A 655-nucleotide genomic window follows, 5' to 3' on the forward strand; every position below is an offset into this window, starting at 1 on the left:
TTCAGTACTGGCTGACAGAAATTGGTCTATACACAGGCCGGGTCTCTCATAGTCAGGTGGAATAACTCTAAGGCATATATTGTATAATGGCTCTGTGATTTCTCCAGCAGTATAAAGCTCCAGTTACCCAAAGAAGTAATTGCCTGATAACACACCCTTTGTTAACACCCTTAATTTTCCTAAATCGGTTCTCTCCACTCCCCTACCTATATGTGCTGGGATAATTTCTCAACTGAATTTTTGTCTCAGAGTCTACTTTTAAGGAACCCAAGCCCAGATATTGCCACTGGATTTCCTTCTTTTCTTACATGCTTCTAGTCTATATTCAAGTGATATTGTATCCTATCTTCAAATTAGGCAGGCAGATAACATTCCAACTCTATATATCTTGAGGTGAGGCTGGTAATTGCATGCATATTTGTACTTGACAGGTATGATTTTATATGCAATAGATTTTTCTTTTATTGTATCTTTCTGTCTGTAGATGAATTGACGCTAATATTCTCATGTCTCCCAAATCTGTATCTCCAGGCCAGAGCTCTCTTTCAAAACTTCAGCAAGTATATCAAATGGTCCACTTGTCACCTGGATATGCACACAACCATCAAACTTCACATAAACAGTCTTTAGTCCAACACATTTCCCATTAACCTTG

The sequence above is a fragment of the Aotus nancymaae genome, unplaced genomic scaffold (genome assembly GCF_030222135.1).
Source record: "Aotus nancymaae isolate 86718 unplaced genomic scaffold, 86718_ANA_hifiasm-v0.15.2.pri h1tg000008l, whole genome shotgun sequence".
Lineage (NCBI taxonomy): Eukaryota > Metazoa > Chordata > Mammalia > Primates > Aotidae > Aotus > Aotus nancymaae.